This window comes from Lissotriton helveticus, chromosome 3_1 (assembly GCF_964261635.1).
Source record: "Lissotriton helveticus chromosome 3_1, aLisHel1.1, whole genome shotgun sequence".
NCBI lineage: Eukaryota > Metazoa > Chordata > Amphibia > Caudata > Salamandridae > Lissotriton > Lissotriton helveticus.
In genome coordinates, this window is record NC_136061.1 from 685,868,096 (window position 1) to 685,891,191 (window position 23,096).

Below are 23,096 nucleotides of genomic sequence, written 5' to 3' on the forward strand. Positions count from 1 at the left end.
AGCAAGACACACGCTCCGCTGTAATACAGGCGTTGCAACACACTCAGGACACATTCTGTGTCACCGGGTGGGCCCGATGATGAAGCATGACACCAACTAGGTTGGTGGGTGAGGGCTTCATAAAGAAATTAGAGTTTTTCTCATCACCCATCATACAGATCTGAGTTCTGTATCACGCCAACATAGACTAGTTATCTTTGATGACATATAATAACTTTGGGGATACGGACTAGACTTCCAGTCCTCTCTCTCTCTCTTTGATACTAAGACATAAAGTTAGGACCGTCAGACCCACTGTTCATTTCACTTCTGGACCTGCAGATGACACTTAGAGACTGCCCTCCTACTTGTGGTCTGCTGTGTACTTTAGAGTTCTGCCCTGCTGCCTGAAGCCTGCCCTGGCTGGCCACCTTGAATCCACACCTGAACCCAGCCTAAGTGGATCCCGACCCTCCAAAAGGTGCCTCTGCAGTTTTGAATCCGTGGAAGTGGTGCTAAAGGTGTCCAGACAGCCCAAATCTAAAATAGGTCTTGGGAAAATGTTCCGATTAAAAGTAGCCTGAGAACCAAAAGGAGACCGGAAACTATTGGTTCACCGATCTGTCTACTGTGCATCATTGTGTGACTTCGAAGCGTGGCTAGGTTAAACCTAGCACAAAACCAATAAAACAATAAAGCTGTAGAATGCTCCAGGGAACATAAAAGAGACGGCCACCTATGTCCGAATGATACTCTGTTACTACAAGTGCACAGAAGATAGACTCAAAAACAGATCTCGTTCCCGAGCAATTGATAGGCAAACAGTCAAACTCAATAGAACATCAGTCCAATAAAGTATCAATCCAAAATCTATTCAATTATTGTTCTTTTTATTTTCTTATTTATTTTATCCTGTGCATAACCATGGATATATTACTCATAGGTTCATAGTAACAGGTTGGTATTCATGGTGTAAACAAGATGTAGCCAGTAGCCAACACGTGTTTCGTCTTGGGTAAATTGCCCAGCGACTTCCTCAGGGCTACAAAAACAATAAAAAATAAACTCAAACATTGTCCAGCTTAGTTTATAGATATTTGTTTAAACAACAAACGTTTCACCATTGATGCCATCAAGAAAAAAAAAGAGTATCTAAAGAGGAAAGAACAACAACAATATTCACCCAGTGAACAGAAAGAGACCAAATGTGAATAGTGCACCAAAAAATCCAAAAAGGAGAGAAAGTCAAAAGAAAAGAGAGCCACAAACGAATATGTGATTGTTACAATGAGGCAAAGCTTATGCCTCATAGTGAATTAATAGCCTAATAAAAAGTGGTGTTTATCAAACCAATATACACCCCGTGTAAATAGACAGCTAGTGCGCGATTAGAGCAAAACATCAGCCACTCCAAGGTCCCAACTATATGGATGGCAGACGTCTTTACATTAAAAGTATAAATGTTCTCATTGCACACATATAGTACCACTTACAATGGATAATTTCTCAGGGCTAATTCACCACACTCCAGATATGTGGTCCCATGCAGTATGGGTATATACAAGAAAAGAAAGAAGGATATTTAAGACTATCTAAGAGATCAAGACATATCACACCCCGCTCAAGATGCCAGAATTTACTGCCAGAGTATATTATTTTTCAAGCCAAAGGCATTCCTCGGATACCAACTCCAAATAATGTATTTTACCACAATGCAGTCCAAAGTATAGTCACGTGATATCGTCGGTACTATATGTAGATAATTTGGGAGACAGACAGATATTTAAGTGAATTTACCTAAATATAACACATATTCTTCTCAGGTAACACATGTATGTATAAAGGTATCTAGGAAGAAAAGATATATAGAAGATCATGAATAAGCATCATAAGCTAATGAGCACTGCTAAAAAATATGTAACCAGGCTACTATATATTGGACCCATAGGCTAAGCGCATTGATAAGCAAGGTCACTTGTTTCATAAATGATTCAAACGCCAACTCCAGAATGAAAAAAGTATAAATGTTTCCAATAGGCATGAGAAGTCTCCATTAAAGACTCGGTATGAAGAGGATTAACCAGCATATGGGAATTATAAGATATAAAATGAACAGTTTCCTCGATATAACTTTAAATCTAGTCTCGCCTATGTAGAAAAAATATATATATCTGCAATCGAAAAAACACTTATTAGTCCCACACATTAGTGTTAATATATATAACACAATATGCTATATATTGCAAAAGGTGATTAATTTGTGTTCTACTTGGATTTATGATGTAACTGATGTACTTGGGCTTATGGTGTAACTGATGTTAAGATTAATGTATACAAATTTGTAAGACATCTGAAATTAAAAAAGTTTTTGGAGAACAATCCTATCTATTGTACCTAAAACATGTGATTTGCCTATTGGGGATGTGTCTATTCAGGATGCATATAATGTGACTACCCTATTATCATTGACTGAGGACGCTAGTGCACCTGTTAATGTTTTCGATGTAGCCTCTGACTTATACCATTGTACCAATGTGAGTTTAGACAGTGGCCTAACAAATAGGTCCCAGTGGACTCCACAGCTTACTAGTGGTAATAACATTGACCTCTTTCATAAGATGGTAAACATTGTGATCGATAAGAGGAACAAACACATGATTGAAAGCAACTATACACCTAAATTCCATAATTTGACCTTTAAAGAGAGTGAGGCCCTCAGGATTCTAGCTAAAGATAAAGATCTCATAGTGAGGGAAGCCAACAAAGGAGGGAATATGGTTTGGATGGACAAATCCAAATATGATATGGAGATCATGTCACAACTTAGCAATCAGACCTGGTACAGAAAGATTGATAATAACTCCATATTTGCCATAGTGAGATGAATTAATGTAGAGCTATTGAGATGGCGTGACCAAGTCCTTATATCCCCTGAGGAGTTCTCTTATTTGAAGACAGATAAACCAAGATGTCCCTGTATATATACGCTCCCAAAAATTCACAAGAGTCTGAGTTACCCCGGGTAGACCAATAATATCTGGGTTTGGAGGATCAACAGAGAGAATCGCAGAATTTATGGACTCATTTCTACAGACATATGTAACCAACCTCCCTTCCTATATTAGGGACAGCAAACATGTACCTAATATTCTTAATGATCTTACCTGGGATCATGGAATGAGATTTGTTATGATGGACGTTGTCTCATTGTATACAAATATTGTACATGAACCTGGTATCCAAGCATTGAAACATTTTCTACATCGATGCCCAGTGGAGTTGTTAGAACACTCCAAGATGCTAATTGAAATGTCACTTCTTATCCTCAAAAAGAATGCTTTCATTTTCAACAACGAGTGGTTCCTGCAGATCTGTGGGACCGCAATGGGCTCCAGGTTTGCACCATCCTTTGCCTGTCTCTTCATGGGATGGTTTGAGTCAGAGCATATCATCGGGAGCAAAATAGCAGGAACATATCCTGTATTATGATCGATATATTGATGACTGTCTGCTCATATGGACAGGCAGCAGTGAGGACCTTGCAGGATTTTTTGAGCACATGAATGACAATATTCATAACATGACATTCACTATGACATCAGATCTGGTGAAGATCATTTTTCTTGTCTTGGAACTGATTCACTCTGAAGGAAAGATACAGAGCAAAATGTATAGAAAAATTACGGCATGTAATTCGTTATTACACGCAAGTAGCGCACACCCAAAGAGTCAGATTAACGCTATCCCCTTCGGAGAAATGCTGAGGGCTTGCAGAAACTGCAGCAGAGATGAAGATTTTCCCAAAAATCTGGAAAACATTGAAACAAGGTTTCTCACAAGGGGGTATTCAGGGGAAATAGTCAAAAAGGCTAAAAGAGCTATGCAACTACAACGACCAGCTACTTTGAAGAACACCTCTAAGAGAGCCAGGAACAAATGTGCGAATGTGAGATTAGTGTCCAACTATTACCCTTGGTCCTATAAACTGTATGGGATATTTAAACAAAATTGGCCTCTCCTTACTGCAGATAGATCTTTGGAACAACATATCCCAAGCTTCCCAGCATTACGTACAGGAAGGGCAAAACGATCCAAAGTATTATTAGCCCTAGCTATCCGATACAGCCCTTAGGAAGAACAACCTTGGCTTAAACAACTTAATATTGGATCCTATGTGTGTGGTTGCTGCAGTATGTGCAAGTTAGCCAATAAAGGGATAAAATAATTTGAATAAAATGGCTCACGTAAATTTCAGATTCACGAACATATAGACTGCTTGATGAAATTTGTGGTCTATGTGATCCAGTGCAAATGCAAAAAGATCTATGTGGACAGCACGATTCGGCAACCTAAAGAACGAATGGCTGAACATTTTCGTGTCTTGACGAATTTGAACATTAGATTTCAATAGGCAGTCATGCCAGTGCATGCCCCGAACAGAGAATATCACTTGGCTTTCAATTTCACGGAATAGAAACTGTCAAGATTGACCCTAGAGGAGGTGATAGAGAATAAAGATTGCAACAGTGTGAGACATGTTGGATCTTGAAACTTCGATCAGTGGAATGTGGGATTAATGTTGACCATGAATTACACTATTTCCTATAGTTATGGATGGTTTTCTGACAAGATTTGCCTGTATAGGAATAACATAATTTGTATGCTTAAGACACTGCTATATTTGTATTTGAGTTGCCCATTTGTTACCCAATGTATATTTCTGTCTTTCTATTCGTTTCTATGTACCTTTCCAATGACTGTGGAACTGTATATATGCCTCTGGAATATCGCTGAAATGTACATATAAGATGTGGACCTTGTACGTTTTCTTTCTGACAAAACTACTGTGAACCCTGGTTTGTGTATATTTGGATTATGGGATGTCTGTATCTATGCACGTATATATTAATTTACTAACAACTTACTGAATATGTTCCTCTGACTTTAGTGGAGTCTCTCTCCCTGCCCTTATACTAATTTATTAACAACTAATTGAACATGCTCTTCTGAATCTAATGGAGTCGTTCCTTTTGCCCTGATAACGACACTAATTTTGGTGGAGCAAATATGATGGAGTATATAAAAATATTAACCATTATATGGTTTCCTCTATTATGAGAGTGTCAAGCCTCAGTTGTTATTTTGTGCTTGTTTACACTATGTTTCCCCTAACTCTGGACAATGTTCACCAGAGTAAATGTTTTAGTGTCGTGACTAGATATTTTTGGGGGATACAGGGTGAACACTTGTTCCCGGACCAATGCAGTGTGTCAGCCTGGCACAACGGTTATAGTTGGGGAGGGACATGACCGTCGTGGTAAGGTGTCTATTTCAGGAATGACTGAGGTGAGCGGTATATACCTGTTTTTGGACTTTTTGAATATTTAATTTTTATTAGCCTGAGAGCAAATTCGTTTATTATGATTTATTGTGATTATAATCTTGGAGTTAATCTTCACTAATCTGAGGACGAACTTGCATACTTTTGCCTATTATTGCGGCCGATGCTCTGAATACTACCATTGTAGCATTGCAGATGGGATTTTTAATGCTCGGGTAGGAGCCCTCTTTATTATTTAATTTTGCTCAATCTGTATCAGATTGTTATTTGAATTTGGACTATAAAAATAGGCTTGATGAAGAGCTTGCTTATTCTGAGATGGCGTCCGCTATACACACCATCAGATTTAGTCTATCTTCCGTCTTGCATAGAAATTGCGATTGTGGATGGATGTCACGGACGCACGGACACTACGGTGTATTTAAACAGGCAAATTTATGCGCTCGTTTTCACTCACTGAAGGACCCACGATGGCGACTGGAGTTCTCTCCAACTAACAGTAAAAGACTAGTTAGCATGTAACCGCCTGTACCAGTATGCAGGGTTAGTTTGCTCAGGACCTGATGCATAGAATTGTAGATTTTTAAATTTCATCTTTAATTTTTAGTGAGTACTAGTTATGTACCGGTACCAGATTGCAAAATATATGGTAGTTTTACACGGTCTTATGATAATACTTTGACAAGCATTAATGTGGATGTGAATATAGTAGGATATTGTTTTATCCGTTTTGAATAATTCGACGTTTACTCTAGTGTCTGCCTTGTGCGATATGTTTTCAAAGCCTAATACATTTTACGTCTGGTTTTTATTCGATATAAATATATTGTTTTATATATATTAACACTAATGTGTGGGACTAATAAGTGTTATTTCGATGGCAGATATATATTTTTTCTACAGATACAGAGATTAGATTTTGAGTTATATTTTATAATTCCCAAATGCTGGTTAATCTTCTTCATACCGAGTCTTTAATGGAGGCCTCTCATGCCTATTGGAAATATTTATACTTGTTTCATTCTGGGGTTTGTGTTTAAATCATTTATTAAACAAGTGGCCTTGCTTATCAATTTGCTTAGCCTGTGGGTCCAATATATAGTAGCCTGGTTATATATTTTTAAGCCATGCTCATTAGCTTATGATGCTTATGCGTGTTCTTCTATATATCTTTTCTTCCTAGATACCTTTATACATATACATGTTACCTGTGAAGAATACAACTTATATTTAGGTAAATTCATTTAAATATCTGGCTGTCTCCCAAAATATCTACGTATAGTCCGGACAATATACTATTTGGAGTTGGTATCCGAGGAATGCCTTTGGCTTGAAAAATAATATGCTCTGGCAGTAAATTCTGGCATCTTGAGCGGGTGGGATATGTCTTGATCTCTTAGATAGTCTTAAATCTCCTTCTTCCTTTTCTTGTATAGCCCCATACTGCATGGGACCACATACAGGTATTACCTGGAGTGTGGTGAATTAGCCCTGAGAAATTATCCATGGTGAGTGGCACTATATGTGCGCAATGAGAAAATGTATACTTTTAATGTAAAGACGTCTGCCATCCCATATAGTTGGGACCTCTGAGTGGCTGATGTTTTGCTCTAATTCCGCACTAGCTGTCCATATACACGGGGTGTGATTGATGTATATTGCTTTGATAAACACCACTTTTTATTAGGCTATTATTTCACTATGAGGCATAAGCGTTGCCCCATTGTAACAATCACATTTTCGTTTGTGGCTCTCTTTTCTTTTGTCTTTCTCTCTTCTTTGGATTTTTTGGTGCACTATTCACATTTGGTCTTTATCTGTTCGCTGGTGAATATTTTTGTTGTTTTTTCGTCTTTAGATACTCTTTTTTTCTTGATGGCATCAATGGTGAAAAGTTTGCTGTTTAAGCAAATATCTACAAACTAAGCTGCACAATATTTGAGTTTATTTTTTATTGTTTTGTAGCCCTGAGGAAGTTGCTAGCCGATTTACCCAAGACGAAACACGTGTTGGCTACTGGCTACATCTTGGTTACACCATCCATACCAATCTGTTATTAGGAACCTGTGGATAATATATCCATGGTTGTGGACAGGATGAAAGAAATAGGAAAATAAAGAAGAACAATAATTGAATAGATTTTGGATTGATACAGTGCGTGACCGGTCAGCCTGACTTCGTGGTAGTGCCCACTATGTTCTTCAGCAAATCATGTTCAGTGGCTCCTCGTCGAACTTGGGGTTTGGAGCCTTCGTCAGCCACAGCCTACAACTTTGTCCCGCTGGAGCTCTTTGCCTTTCAGTAAAGACAATAAGTCAGAACAAAGCAATCTACACTATGACCTCTTCCAGTGGCTCCCCAAGGAGACGACTTCTTCTCTGACACTCCAGACTGACTTGCCCTGCTGAACTTTACCTTCTAAGACTATTTTCCTCAAAAATTCCCTTACGTCTGAAGGAAAACCAACACTAGGCCCAATCCATGTTGTTGAACTGTGCCCATCACAGTCGACCTTAACTTTCGACTGGTCTCGCATGACCAGATTGCCGCGGTTGGCATTTTGTTCTTTTTTTGCACTACTTTTCCCTTTAAACTTTGAAATTTCATTACTCTGGTTCTACTGATTTGAATTTTGCCATTTTGGTATATTTGTTGTCAGATAATTTAATAAATTGTACTCTATGTTTCTGAATTAATGTGGTATTTTTCTCATGTTGTATTTTCATATGACCTAGACGATGGGCCTTGCATTGCAGCCAACAGCTACTCAGAACCACTACTGTGCTACGCATCCTCGATGCAGGACCTCGCACCACAGCTCCTCAGAAGTACCATTGTGCAATGCATCCTCAATGCGGAACTCAGCATCACACCTAGCAGATCCTTGGAACCGCTGTTGTGCGACTCATTCTCAGCATGGTTTTATGGTACTTTGTTCAGTGGGCCTAACTTGCTCATTGTATGTGGTCCACCCTCCATCATGGTCGGCCTGAATGTGTGACTTTGTCCATGTCCGGCACAGCCACACAACTACAGTTGACGCTTTGTGCTTCTAGGCACTAATTTTACATACATCTTTGAAATTGCATATCTCTGGTTGTAGTAATTGGATTTTTGTCATTTTTGTTTCAAATTTATATATTTTTAATGTTACTCCATTTTTGGTTTAAGTGGTGTGGGATTTTTCCTGTGTAGTCTCTTTCACTTCATTATTGTTTAAGTGCTACATAAATATATTGTTAAGCACAGGTTAATTTAGGGACTTTTTGTGGTTCACCCTGCCAATGATTCTGGGTATTGCTTGAGTAGGATTTCACCCCTAACCAACAATACAATTTCTCACAGTGACCATTTAATTTATTCAAAACTATGTTTTTACAAAAAAGTAATTTTGATTAAACAAAATGTCATACTTGAAGGCAGTGGCAAGCTTTTGTTTGTTTATGTTACGTTAGTAATCATTTTCTCAAGTGTACAGATCTCCCAAGGGGTCATAGACTCGTAAGAAGAGAGTTTCTTAGCTGAAGAGCCATTACAGACAAGGACTCAACTCCGAATCTCACTTTCCTGAGCATAAAACAGATCATTAAATTATCATATGAAGAACAAAGATATCTAGCCAGGATATATAGCCATGGGCATTAATTTACTAAAATGCCAAGGGTAGCAGGTTGGCATCCTACACCAATTACCCTTACTGGCATCACAAGACGTGATAGCATATGACCTTTAAACCTGGATTTTCCAAGGAAGTGTTGTTGCATGACTTTCACCCTGATGACATCACACCAAATAACAGTTGTGAAGTTCTATAAAAACTACATGATTAATATAACAAAACAACAGAGACAAATATCTATTTTGGATATCATTTATATTAAGGTGCAAAGATGATATGTCAAGGGAGATTTGCCTCGTTTGTGGTATACAAGCAAAGTGAGTTAATCTGCCATCTTCTAGGGAGGGCAGGGTAGTGGAGGTGGGTACATATCTCCTGAGAACATTTTGAAGAATATGGACCCAGGCAGGGAATTTAAAGCACAAGTTGCACATAATGTGTTAAAAAGTCATAAGCCTGAGAAGACAGTCATAAAATATTCATTTACTTTCAAGGTGTGCCAAGCTAATAAAAATTGAAATCTGACAGTGCATATGAGTTGACCCCATTTTGTTTTCAAAATCTTCTACGGGGCACTCCATATGTCAAAAACTGCCTCAATTGCTAGTGCCAACTTTTTGCTATGGGTGCCCCTTGTACCCAAGCATTACATACAATATGCCAGCATCAGAATTTTGCCAATACTGCTGCCATGTACAATGTGTGACTCTTACATCAAAAGGTATGTCTAATATGTCTGGACAAAAAGAACAATTGATGGATAGAATGCAGAACAATGTCATACATTCACCCCAGTACAGATATTCGGGCCGAAATCCATCACTTTTTTCTCACCATTCCATTCCAGTTTGGTCCCAGTCATATGCAAATCAGTCTTGACCCTGCGCCCTATGAGAATAGTCCAGCCCGAACTGCCAGGGCAGGTCCTCTCTGGACTGAAAACAATCATCCTAGGACCGGTTTCGGGCTTTCAGTCCTCATCAGCCAGGATAGCTTGACTCCACTGCTTTCTTTTGCATAGTATGTTAGGGACAGTATATTTTCATGGATGCTTCACTGACATAAGCCAAGGATGTCCTTCTTTAAGTTTAAAGTATTTTATTGATATAATACACATAAAAAAACATAGAAAGCGTATGAGGTGGAATGCCACCGCGGTTCGGGCAACTCTCTTACTTCGCATCTACAAAAGGATGATTTGGCTGCAGACCCTTCCACAGCGATGGCTAAGAACATAGAGTGTGGCGTGAAGAGAACAACATTTCCTTCCCAAAACTCCCTTCCCACCCTCCCCAACTCCGGGATCCCTTCCCCCCCTTCCCCCCCTTCCCTCTACCACCCCCTCCCCTCCCCACCCTCCCCTCTCCCACCCCCGTCAAGTACAAAGGATCCCTGCCGGTCACCCAGGGCGCCGCCGGTCATGGAGACCAATCACGGGTCGGTCAGGCGGTCGATTCAGTAGATGTCTTGAGCCTCAGAAGGCGGAGGTACCTAGGGCAGGTGAGTTCCCTGAATTCTGTGACCAGCAGGGACTGAAACGGCTGCCGGAGCTGTGCAAACTGCTCTACGTCCCCCGCCACCGTGAGTGATAGTTTTTCCATGCCCAGAACATGCCACAGTCAGTGGAGCCAGCCTGTGACAGAGGGAAGTGTAGTGGTGCACCATAGCTGTAAGATGTTTTGGACCGCTGAGCCTAATGCTATGGCTATCTGTCTGCCTCTACGGGATTTGAGTGGGTACATTAGTCTGTTCGGGAGTCCCAAGAGGACGTACGCTGGGAAGCGCGGGAGTTCAGTGTCAAAATGGGAGTCAATCTCATCCAGTACTTCCTTCCAATAGGATGCCAGCAGCGGACAGTCCCATAGTATGTGTGTAAGTGTGCCTTCCTGTTTGCATCCCCTCCAGCATTGAGTACTCCTACTCCGATCCATTTCATGTATCCGTACCGGTGTATAGTACCAGTAAGTGGATATCTTCGTCAGTGTCTCAGTGAGTCCCATGTGGTAAGCTGACTGTCGTGCCCTGTGGTATATCTGCTCCCATTCTTTATGGCTCAGTGTCCTGCCCTGCTCCCGCTCCCACCGCTCCCTCCCCGGATTATAAAATTGAAAAGAAGGTGGTTGCAGTATCTTATAGAGGTCCGTAATCAGTTTTGAATCAGTCTTGCGCGTCATGAGCCATCTTTCATACGGGAGTAGCTGCCTGTCAGCCACCTCTCGTACCTGTGGTTGCAAGGCCCAGTGGCGGACCTGCATGTAGCGGAGTCTATCAGACTCTGGGAGGGAGTGCTCCTGTCGAAGGTGTGGAAAGGAGACGACCCCTTCCGGGCCATACAAATGGCAAAGGGCCCGGCACCCGGCTGCTCTCCAGTGGGTAAAAGCTCCCCTCTCCATCCCCGGAGTGAAGTCTGGGTTGTCCACCAGTGGTGTGAGTGGGGATGGGAATGTAGTAAGGTTGTACACGGAGTTGGTAGCGTCCCAGACCCGCAGGGGCACTCTGGTAACGAAAGAGGTGTATAAATTCGCAGGACGATGAGGTTGGCGCAGAAATGGCACCTCTTGAAGGGGGCGGCCCGCCACTGCCTGGTCCTGGAAAAGCCAGTGCTTATCCGATTCCCACCTGCTCCATTCTACAAGATAGCGAAACTGGGCCGCCTGAAAATACTTGCGAAGATCCGGGATCCTGAGTCCCCCGGCCTCCGGGGCCAGCACAGAAAGCGTTCTACGCATCTTGGGCTTCCTGCCCTGCCAGATAAAACTCGAAAGATCTGCCTGCATTTGTTGGATCCACCCAGTGGGGGGCTGAAGTGGTAATGCCCTGAACAGGTATAGGACCTGGGGCAGGATCGTCATTTTAACTGCCGCTATCCGGCCCAACCAGGAGAGGGTACCAAGGTTCCACCTCCCCAGTTCCTCTCGGATCTTTCGACCTAGCGCTGCGTAGTTGGCCGTGACCATGGCCGGCAGGGTGGGAGCCAGCTGAATCCCCAAGTAGGGTACCAAATCCGAGGACCAAAGCAGCGAGAACAACCCCTGCAGGTAGGATCTAGTGGCCGGTTTCAGGGAGACGTCTAAGGCTACAGATTTCCCCATGTTTATTTGAAATCCCGCAACCGCGGCAAAGGAGTCTAGCTCCTCAAGGCACGCCGGGAGGGCAGTCCTGGGCTCATCCAGCGACAATATAATATCGTCCGTGTAGAGGCTTATGGTGTGGGTAAAGCCTCCAAATCTTACCTCCGTCACCGCTCGGTTGGTGCGTATCCGCTGGGCAAAGGGCTCCATATCGAGGGCGAAGAGCAGGGGCGAAAGTGGGCACCCCTGCCTAGTACCCCTCTCCATGGCGAAGCTACTGGAATTGTGTCCATTCACCCTTACCGCTGCGGTCGGGAACTTATATCAGTTAAGAACCATGGAGCGGAACTTCTCTCCTATGCCCACCTTCAGTAGTACCTGTTCCAAAAAGGGCCAGTGGACTCAGTCAAACGCCTTTTCTGCATCAATCGCCAGCATCATCCTCTCGCCAGGGATTCGGGAGGCCTTCTCTATGAGGTGGACAATCCTCTTGGTGTTATCGACCGTCTGCCCCCCCGGGACAAACCCAGCCTGGTCCGGGTCTATAAGACCCGGTAGGTGGGGGGCGAGTCGATCCGCGAGGATCCCAGTGTATAGCTTAAGATCGACATTCAGGAGAGAGATCGGTCTATAGGAGCTGCAGTGCGATCGGTTCTTCCCCGGTTTGGGAATGACCGTAAGAGAGGCCCTCAGAAGGTCAGGCGGGATGGCCCCCGGAGCGGCGAATGAGTTAAATAGGCGGGTGAGCAGTGGAGCTAGTGACACGCAGAACGTTTTATAGAAGAGAGACGTATATCCGTCCGGGCCTGGAGCCTTGCCATGTTTAAGTCGAGCGATGGCAGAGATCACCTCCTCAGGCCGGATGTCTCTTTCCATGTGTTCCGCTTGCAAGGGGGTAAGGGACGGGAGGGTGACCGAGTCTAGGTAAGCCGAGGTAGCGGTCCCGTCCGGAGGGTCCCCGGCGTAAAGATCCGCATAGAACCTCCGAAAGGCTTCGGCAATATGAGCATCCTCCGTGACCACCGACCCGGCAGGGTCAGAGATCTCCTTAACCACTCGACTCTGGTGTGCCACTCGGAGTTTGTTGGCTAGTAGTCTACCACAGCGGTCCCCTCCGATGTAAAAAGCGTGACATAAGCGAAGTGCAGCGTACTCCGCTCGGTCCATGTCTAGAGCCGTAAGGAGCTTCCTCGCCTCCTTAAGCTGTTTCCAGATCCGGGGAGCCCCGGTCCGGCGATGTATCTGCTCAAGTTCACGGACCTGTTGGGTAAGTTCCTGTCTCTTATCTAGACGCTCTTTATTTTCAGCTGAAAAGATGGCCAAAAACTCCCCCCTGAGGACCGCCTTCAAGGCCACCCACTGCGTCGCCAGGGAGGTATCAGGATTATCATTGTGTGACAGATAATCCCGGATCACATCTTGTATGCGCTTAACCACCTCTTTCTTGTGCAGCAGGGTATCTCTGAGATGCCAGACTTTGGGTGGGCAGGACAAGCAAGCAGAGTGTGGCGGTGAGTGGGGCATGGTCCGACAATGATATCACTCCCACATCGGTCGAAGAGACCATAGCAAGCACTGGGGTCGTGACTAGAAGGTGGTCTAGCCTCGCGTAGGTCTTGTGCGCGTGGGACTAATAAGAGTACCCCGGGTCGGTGGGGTGCCGTGATTGCAAGAGATCGTGGAGGTCGACCTCCTTCAGGAGCGCCCGACTCCCGGCTGAGAATTCTCCGACCTGCGGAGAGCGTTGGGTGGATCTATCGAGAGCCGAGTCAAAGACCATGTTGAAGTCTCCCCCAATCATAATGTGTCTATCTGGTGAGGCGGTGACGTCTACCACCGCCGAACGAAGGAAGCGGTCCTGCTGATCATTAGGGCTGTACAAGGACCCGATTGTAAAACCTATAGACAGTGGGCCCGATTCACAGAATGAACTTAAGACTAAATCCTAAACTTACTACTATTTGGTATTCACAGAATGCACTTACTACTTTCGGGATTCACAGAGTGAACTTACTACTTTCGGGATTCACAGAATGAACTTACTACTTTCGGTATTCACAGAATAGAATTGAGACTACTAACTCTAAGTCCGAAATCGGGGAGTAAATTCTGGCCCGGAGGCGGAGCTTCCAGCTTGGGGGCAGAGCTTCCGGCCCGGAGGCGGAGCTTCCGGCCCAGAGTTGGAGATTTCAGCATGGTAAAAATCCCCACCTCCGAGCCGGAAGCTCCGCATCCAAGCTGCAAGCTCCGCCTCCGGGCCGGAAGCACCGCCTCCAGGCCGCAAGCTCCGCCCCCAAGCCGGAAGCTCCACCTCCGGGCCGGAATTTACTCCCCGATTTCAGACTTAGAGTTAGTAGTCTTAAATCTATTCTGTGAATACCGAAAGTAGTAAGTTTATTCTGTGAATCCCGAAAGTAGTAAGTTCACTCTGTGAATCCCGAAAGTAGTAAGTGCATTCTGTGAATACCAAATAGTAGTAAGTTTAGGATTTAGTCTTAAGTTCATTCTGTGAATCGGGCCCCAAGAGCCTGCCTTTGTGTTCTGCAAATTTGTGTAGGATTTCGCCCCTGAAGTGTCGCGCCACTAAGATTGCCACTCCCGCTGTCTTAGTAGTATTAGAGGAAAAAAATTGTGTCGGGAATTTATGGGACCGGAGTCTATGGGAGTCACGGGCTAGCAAGTGGGTCTCCTGAAGAAGACAAATGTCTGCGTGGGTGCTTTCCAAAAGAGACAACACTGCCCTTCTCTTGACTGGGTTGTTTAAGCCCCTGACATTGAGACTTACCACCTTAAGAGTTGTGGGAGGCATGTGACAGAGTGAAAATAGAAGTGCAGGATCTCCCCCAGAGCGGGGCAAGGCGTGTAAACACCGCTAGATTGGGCGAAGCCCTCATGGTGCACTGGACGACCCACCCTGCCCTCCCAACTCCCACCCTCTCAACCGAAACACCCTCAACTCCCCCCCCCAGTCGACCCCCCTCCACCCCAACCCGAAACCTCCCCAACTGCCCCCCTCCCCCACATCCCCCCCAGCCAACTGTTCCAAAAATCCCATTGTCCAAGTGCGGTCCATAATGGACTAATCCGTGGAAAGTTACTCAAGTGGACGTCCAGCCACTACACACACCCCCTCCGCCCCCTCCCCCCGAACCTGCATGGATGAGAAGGCTGTGTCGATCTCCCCCCGTAGTTCTCTCAGGCCGTTAGGGCCACCTCACCAGACACTGTGTCTCTGGCCACCTCCCGCACCGCACTGTCCATTTCTGCCCGGATGGTGGGTGAGTCTGGTCGCGTGGGCGAAGAAGGGGATCGCCGTCCAGGAAGTGTCTGCCAACCATCTCTGGTGGTGCGCCTACGGCGGGGAGTAGGTGCATCTTCGTCCATCGCGGTGATTCCCAGCACTCCGCAGGTGTCCTGGAGGGAGCGGAGTTGGTGCAAAGTCCCGTTCCACCGAAAGATGAGTCGAAAAGGATGGCCCCAGGTATATTGCGTATCGTGTTCTCTCAGGAAGTCCGTTGCTATTTTTAATGCTTTGCGCTTCTGGAGCGTGATTGCCGATAAATCCTGAAAAAGAGCTACCGGGTGTCCCCGAAAACGCAGGGATTGTTGCTTCCGCGCCTCACGGAGGAACCGCTCCTTTAGAGGGAAGTCCGGCAGGAAGGCCAAGATGTCGGGGGGCGGCGCCGAGGCGCGGCGCGGTAGGCCCACTCTGTGTGCCCTGTCAATTCTTATAGGGAAGTCCCCCAGTTCGCCCAGTATCTCCCTAAACAGGTCCCTCAGGTATCCAGCGATGTCTTCGCCCTCCTCTTTAGATGGAATTCCCCGGACCCGGATGTTATTGCGCCGAGATCGGTTCTCGAGGTCCTCATTGTGTGCTTGGAGGTCAAGCTGCTGATCCCTTAGTCGTAACACTTCCTGTTGTAGCTGCGCGATCTCTTCGTTTCGAGTGTGTCCGGTTTCTTCCACAGTAGCTCTTTCGCCAAGGGCGTCGACCTCTCTCCGCACTTCCCGAACCTCTCCGGCCCATTGTTGCTTCAGTGCTTGGAAATCTTCCCTGAGTGAACTGAAAAGAGACTCCAGGAAGGATCTGGTGACTGGAGGTTCTCCCCCTTCCGCCCCTCGGGAGCTGCCCGAGGGGCCCGGTGAGTGCTGACCTTTATCTTGTCGCGGGGGACCTCTACTCAGCATTTCCGGCAATGTCCGGTCTCCCTTTTTGACCCCCTGTTGTTAGCCATCTTGAAAGTGGTGGAGGCACGTTAAATGATGGAGTGCTCCGGCGGGAGCCGTGCGGCGTGGCACAGTTCTGGGGGCACCGCCCGCCTGGCTGGTCGACGCCTCGTGGGGCCCGGGTCCAATGCAACACCAGCGGGTGTCCCAGTTATCCGGTCATTTCTGCCTCCGGGCTCCTAGGCCGCGCTGAGAATCTTGACCGGGGGGGTGGTTGGGGCCTACCCCTCAAGTAGGTCGCAATAGGGGCACATTCAATCCGGGCGGGACCGTGCAGCTCAGACGATCCTGGTCTGTTGCGACCGTGTGGTCGTGCGTCTGTGGTGCGATCGGGCCGTTACAGGCCTCTTCCTTCTGGCCGCGTGGCTCCACACGCCATCCAGATGGTGCCGCACTCTCTGATGTTGGAGTCCCGCTGCGGCCGGCCCCCGCCCCGACCCCGTGCACCGAGTCACCGCCAGGGTCCCCAGTCGGCCCGATTCCTCCTCCTCACCTAGTCGGCTGCTTCCAGTTGAGTCCACCTGGGGTGCAACAGGGCCACCCCCTCTCTGCTGGGAGACGGGTCTCACCACAGGCCTTGTGCTTCGTCCCCCGCTGCGCCGCGGTCCCCTCTCAGGCCGTCACTGTTCTCTGCTGTCTCCGGGGGCCTCGACGCTGGGCTCAGGGCTCTCCTGGGGCTCCGGAGGGGTCGTTTAAGGCGTCCTCATCCCCGGCGACGAGTCTTGGTGGGCCGGGGGGAAGTCGTGCAACCAGGGGCCCACCTTCAGGCCGCGTCCTCGGCTTCGCGTAGCGACCCTACGCCAGTCCGTCGTTCCGCGCTGTCAGCCCCCGGGCACCGCGTACACCCCCGCTGCTGGATCTCGCTGGGTGTTCGTGCGGGGGCCGACTGTCACCCCCACGTGCACCCCCGCTGCTGGATCTCGCCGGGGGCTCGTGCGGGGCCGACCGTGACGTCCAGGCAGTCTGTGCCGTGCCGAGTCGGCCCCGGCGTGGCTCCGTTGCTCCGCGATCCCGGCCACCTCAGCACTCGGTCGGCTCCCCGAGCCCTCTCCGCCTCTGGGCTCACTCCGGGGCCCCGCAGCCGCGACCACAGGACCGCACGGAGCCTCGATCAGTGTCACTGCGTGCTCTCTCGTGCCCAGCGCCGATCCCTAGGCATTTGGGGGGAGATCAGCGAAAATTAGAGGTTCAAGGGCCCAGGATTACGGGAGCTCACGGATGGTGCCACCACTCAGCCCGCCATCTTGGCCACGCCCTGCTGGATGTCCTTCTTTAAGCCGAGAATTTCCTCCAGAGTGCCATTGCCAGCATTTTGCCACATGTGCTAGCTCTACCAAGAATTTCCAGTGCCAGCATTTTTTTAATGGAAGCCCCATGCCAAGATATACCTCCAGAAGGCCACTGAAAGCATTTTGCTGTGGTTATTCCATGCGCAGGTATTGCCTCCAGTGTGCTAGTGACAGTATTGTGCCATTCATGCCTCTATAAACCAAGAAGCATGGCAGGTTAAACAGACTTGCAAGCATAACAACACATTCTCACTCATGCGCATTTACATTTCATTACACTAACTCTCATTCACTCACACTCATTCATTTTCACTCAGTCTCTTGTACTCACTGTTACCCTAACTCACTAATTTGTTCTCTCTTGCTCACTGTTACTCTGACTCACTTATACTTTCTCACTCACTTCCTTTCACCACATAAACAATCCCTTATACAAACATGCCTTCTCACACATACACCCACTGTCCCACCCAAACTCTATCACCAACATGCACGTGCACAACATACATTTAAAAGCATTTTATTTTACTTACCTTAGATGCCACTGATAATCCCGTTCTAGAACCTACTGCCCGTTTTTTTATTACTCTAATAGTGAATGATATAGTATTTTTAACTATTAATGTAATAGAAAATTAGAAATAATAAAGTAGGTAGGAGCCTGACGCTGATAATACAAGTAACCCCCGTGCTCTGATCACTGATGTTGCCACCTCTGAAGCCAGGGGTCCTACAGGCAGTGCCAGAGTTTTGCAGGGGGTAGCCAGAGCTGTGATCCCTAGTGACCTCAAAATGATGTCCATGTATTCAGCCTGAAATTATTTTCAGATAAGGATAGTCCCCAAAAGAGCAATGCGAACAAGAAGAAAGGGGCTATCAGAGTTTGGCAGATGCAAGACAGCCCCCAAAATAGCTGGATGGCCCGTCTCCCCTAGTTAACGTTCATAGCTATGTATACACTCTGAATAGGTCAGACAGGATATATGCTTATTTTTAGCACATATAATACAATTGCCAAATACTAAATAACCCCCAAAATACCATTGACAACGCTCTGGGTTTAAGTGACAGCCAGTGGAGAGCCCGCACCAGAGGTTTTGCCTGGCTAAAACTTGAGGCTCTGGGAACAGGCCTGGCTCTATTAAGGTGGATTAGATGCAGTTTCTTATGTAAAGAGGCTTGAATCACTCACTAATATGAATTACAATAGTCTTAGCATGCACAAATATAGCAAAACCACTGTATTTATCTCTAAAACAACCAATAGGTGATGACTCTACAAAGCTTCCTCAAGGAAAAGTTGAAGGGAGTTACTATACCATTAATTTAAGTATCCATATCCAACTGAAAACGATCACTAGTCATAATCACAAAATGTCCACTTTATTTGCAGTAATTGCACAAGTCTCCATTTCCTTCGGCCAGAATGATGGAGCCCAGAGATCTGCCCTGCTGTCTACATAAGAATCTCTGTATCCTCAGATTTCAACTTCAGCCAACTGCCCCCCCCCCATACACTAGTAAAAGACATTAGGAAAACAAGCAGTGGCAAAGCCAATAGGTCTCACCTATGAGAGAGCTATTAGCATTGTCAGTGTCTTAGCCATGTTGAACAGCAGTGCATCGGGTGTGCAGCATGGCTGAAAGGAAAAAGAAAAGCTCTGTGATGTGGACAGAAAATGGAGTGTGATGGGTTGATTCAAGACACAACATGGACAACAATGGAAGGAGGGAAGGCAGTGTCTTTTAGCCATGCTCTACGGCATGGCTGCTGTGCAGCATGGCTGAAAGTAAAAAAATAAAAATATTATAATACGCCCACGGCTTTGCTTTTTTTGCTGTTAGGATGAAAGACAACACAGAGGGAGGGATTGTGTTTGGGGAGGCAACACGGACAACAGAGTTTGCAGGGAAAAAGTGTTAGGAAGTGTTCAGCACTGGTTGCATCTTAGTCCCTTCTTTTTGCAGGGTGAGAAGCAAAGCAGAGGGGGGCAGACGGCAACAGAGGGAAGGGGACAGGAGGAAACATGGACAACGACACGGACAAGGGTGGAAGGGGCTGGGGTAAGCAACAACATGGATAACGTAGTAAATAGCTGTCCACACGAAGTAGATGACTTTTGTAGGTTTCTTTATTGTAGATAGGAGATAGAGTAAGAGCAGACCATCCACCGCAGCAGCAACCAGTAAACTGCCACCAAGTGGAACATACAGATAAAAGACAGAGTAGAACATAGAATATGGAATATGGGATGTAAGTATTCTTAAGAAGACTAGAATGACAACCAGCAAAGTACTAACAATGTACTACACATCTTCTCCCTTTCTGTTTTTTGAGAACAAAAAACAAAAAAAAACAACGAATAAATGAAACTTAACAAATAAAATCTTGCAGGTAGGTCGGAGGCCTCCGAGGCCTAAGAGGACGTGTAGAACCAGAAGTACTTTGAACAGGAGCAGGACCCTGCGACAGAGCAGGAGCATCACCTCCTCCAAAAACATTAACCTCATTTTGAGCATGAGAATCAACAATTACACCACCAGAAGTCAAGTGACCATCAGTGTCATCAGCCAACAAGTAACCACTAGTAACCAAGTCATCAGTACAAGGAGTAGAGGAAAAAGAACCGTCCTTAGATAAAGAAGAATAAGCCTTTTGTCTTTCATAAAGGGCAACTCTCCTGAAGTTCCAGCACTCACCGTTATTGAGAATTACACAATGGTTGAGCACCTTCTTGACCTTAAATGGACCCTTGAACTTAGACAAGCCTTTCTGCAACCTACCCAACTTAATTTTGAACAAATCCCCCACCAAGAAAGGAGAAGAAGACTTGGTACCTGAAGATAATTCAGCAACACTTGTTTGGAGATTATCCGGAATATTACTCTGAGCCTGCAAAGTGACAACATCCCTCATCCAGGACGGAAACAACTTCAAACCAGGATCACGTCCTCTCATCAACTGAAACGGAGACAAATCTCCCGAAGCCAAGGGGGTGGTACGGTAGGCCCATAGCATTTCATTCACCATTTTCCTAACAATATGACCACCACTGGATGCCATCTGTATAATACCCTTGACAACTTTGTTGGCCCTTTCGCAAACAGCATTTCCTTGAGGGTTATATAAAGATGTGCGGTGATGAGAGACACCACACTCCTTCAAGAAGATTTGCATATCCTTAGACGTAAGTTGTGGGCCATTATCCGTAATTATGATAGACGGCAATCCCTCATCCTTAAAAAGATTGCCCAAAAACCTGATGGTATTGGGAGCAGTGATATCATTGGTAAAATGAACAACCAACCACTTGGTGAAGACATCAACAACAACAATGGCATATCTATCATTTTCACCTAACTCACCCATTGGGCCAATATAGTCAAGAGAAATGGTGTGCCAAGGTAAATTCGGAGAAAGAATATGCGCACCAGCAACTACTTTGGGACCAGTTTTTAATCGCTTTTCTCCTACTTTGCAGAGAGAGCAATTCTCAACCCAGTCCACAACTTGGGAATCAACACCCGGCCACCAAAAGTGATCCTTAACTCGTCTTTGGGTGAGAGTCTGACCCATGTGCCCCTCATGTGCCAAAGCTAACAATTTGGTTCTCAAACCAAAGGGGGGTATAAACTTCTCACCTTTGAAAAGAACATCACCAACAATAGAGAGCTCATCTAAGATCTCAATGTAAGGCCGAACAGAAACTGAAACAGAACTCTCACGTCTAGACCCCAATCTGATGAGTTTGATGACTTCCTGAAGAGTAACATCAGCTGACATTTCTCTGGACCAATCACTAGAAGAGAAAACACCTTCACCCACAAAAACGGCATCCTCAACTGAAGCTACAGCTACATCTTCCGAATCTATATGCACAACAGAATTGTGAGGAGAATGCCAGTCCATAGATAGTCTCGAAAGGCAATCAGCCTGAACATTTCTCCAACCTGGAATGTACTCCATGGTATACTGAAATTCCTGTAATCTGGCTGCCAGTTTCATAAGCCGGGCTGAACCCTTTCCCGCCCCACCTGGAGAAAGAACTTTGATTAGAGGCTTGTGGTCAGATCGAAGAATGAACTTCATGCCCCACAAATATGTACGAAAGTATTCAACAGCCCAAGAAGCCGCTAGTGCTTCTCTTTCGATAACAGAATAGTTTTTTTCTGTATCAGTAAGAGTCCTGGAGGCGAATGCAACGGTGACCTCTGACCCTCTTCTCAATTGAGACAGCATGGCTCCTAGACCATGCGCACTCGCATCCACAGTGAGAATTGACTTATTATGTACATCAAAGGGAGATAACATTTTAGCATCACAAATCTCATTTTTGATATTTACAAAACATTCCTGTTGTTCAGGTCCCCATGTAAAGCTCACACCCCGTTTGAGTAGAGATCTTATACTAACAGTCTTATCAGAAAAATTCTGTACAAACTTTGAATAGTACTCTATTAGGCCCATGAAAGAACGTAATTGATCTTTATCACAAGGTGAAGGTGCAGAACGAATAGCCTCACATAAGTCCCTTTTTGGTTTTATGCCAAATGAAGTGATAGTGTAGCCCAAATAGTCTACTTCACTGACTCCAAACAAGCATTTGTCTTTGCGTAAAGTAAGACCAGCATCAGATAACTTTTCAAGGACAACACTGAGAGTGGAATTGTGCTGAGATTCAGTAAGGCCATAAATCAGGATGTCGTCCTGAAAGTAGACCACCTTCGGTACATCTTTGAAAATGCTAGATACCATGCGTTGAAATACACTAGCTGCTGACTTAAGACCAAACGGTAGACGAGTAAACTGATAGGTGCCCCAAGGAGTGATGAAAGCAGTTAAACACTTAGAGTCCTTATGCAAGTCAATTTGTTGGTATGCACTCCTGAGGTCCAATTTAGAGAAGATTTTTGCCCCATTGAGAGTAGTGACTAATTCAGCTATGTTTGGTAGCGGGAAGGTGTCAGCAACAACACAATTATTAAGGGACCTGAGATCGACACAGAAGCGGAGCTTGTTGTCCGACTTCTTGGTGACGACGATGGGCGAAACCCAAGGGGAGGCTTCTACAGGTTCAATGACTCCAGAACTTTACATGTCATCAAGGAGACCCTTGACCTCGTTCCTTATGATAATAGGAATGCGTCTCACCTTGTGTTGGATAGGGATTGAGTTGGGTTTGATTATTATCTTATGCGAATAGCCTTTAAGGCGACCCAGACTCTCACCAAAAACTTTCTTAAACTTAGAGAGTAAAGAGAACAACTCAGTGTCCTCCACAACCATGACTTGGGGATCAGCCCGAGGATTTACAACTATGAAAAGGTCATATTGATGTATCCAACCAAGGATGGCTGGACCAGATTCTGAGACGTACACCTTCCCAACAATTTGCCTAGAAGAAAATACAATATTTGCTTCAAAGTACCCAAGTATGTTCAGTGGTTCACCTTGAAACCCACCTGGAGAAATGTCCTTAGGAAAGAGAGGACTCATACCCCACAAGTCGACATATAGTGAGTTGGGAATGATGGTGTAACGTGAACCAGTGTCCACCATCAAGTAAACA